Below are 1,173 nucleotides of genomic sequence, written 5' to 3'. Positions count from 1 at the left end.
CTTTCATTCAGTTAATAAAGTTGAAGCCCACTAAAAAAGATAATATAAAGAAAAAAAGGAAGTGTGGAAGGGAGAGAGAGAGAGAGAGAGAGAGAGAGTGAGAGAGAAGAAAGAGAGAGAGAGAGAGAATAGAAAAAATTAAAGGAAAAAAAGAAAAGGTAAAATAAAATACCATGCAGATTCCAGAGGAATGTTTTTGCATGATGTTGTGCATAATCAATATAATTTTTTTAAAAAGAGCCCAAGATGAAAAACAGAACAAAATATGTAGTGATTGAAAATGTGCACATAGTTTTATAAACTCTGCTGGAATATGAGAAAAATAAAACTGCATTATTAAATGGAAAATGTAATATTCAAAGCAATAACAAAATTGGCACTACAATTGATTATATCATTAATAAAGACTTTAAACTATAGTGGAAAATCATGGGATTAATTAACAAAGAAATCATGACTACAACTCACTTAACTATGCCAAACAGGAAGGTTTACTTGAGGCCACGAGTCTGTGACCAGATGGGTAACATAGACCATAGCAAGATTCTGTCACTAAAAAGAAAGAAAAAAATAATTCTAGCCCCTGTGGTGGTAGCTGCCTTTGGTTCCAGGCTGAGGAAGGAGGATTCCTAGAGTCCAGGAGGTTGAGGTTGCAGTGAACTATAATTGTGCCACTGCACTTCAGTCTGGGCAACGGAGAAAAAAAGCTAGATTTAAAAAGCAAGTAAATAACTAAATAAGCTTAACATATATATAAGAAAAAATAGAAAAGCAGGCCAGGCATGGTGGCTCACGCTTGTATTCCAAGTACATGGGGAGGCTGAGATGAGAGGATTGACTGAGCTCAGGGATTTGGAACCAGCTTAGGCAACTTGGCTAGAACTCATTTCTGCAATAAATAAATTAAAAAAATAGCTGACTGTGGTGGCACCCACCTGTAATTCCAGCTACATGGAATGCTCAGATGGAAGGAATGGTTGAGCCCATCAGGTTGAGGCTGTGATGGCCATGATTGTGCCACTGCACTCCAGGCTGGGCAACAGTGAGACTGATATAAAAAAAAAAAAAACCAAAAACCCAGGTATACTTAATTAATAAACATTTCCCCAAGAAATTATTGAGTCATTGAAATAGAAGCAATAAGGACACATTTAATTTAAAATAATATTCCTT

The sequence above is a fragment of the Carlito syrichta genome, unplaced genomic scaffold (genome assembly GCF_000164805.1).
Source record: "Carlito syrichta isolate Samal-C Ts95f unplaced genomic scaffold, Tarsius_syrichta-2.0.1 Scaffold158730, whole genome shotgun sequence".
NCBI classification, from domain to species: domain Eukaryota; kingdom Metazoa; phylum Chordata; class Mammalia; order Primates; family Tarsiidae; genus Carlito; species Carlito syrichta.
The sequence above is the reverse complement of the archived record's forward strand: the minus strand, read 5'-3'. Positions refer to the sequence as shown.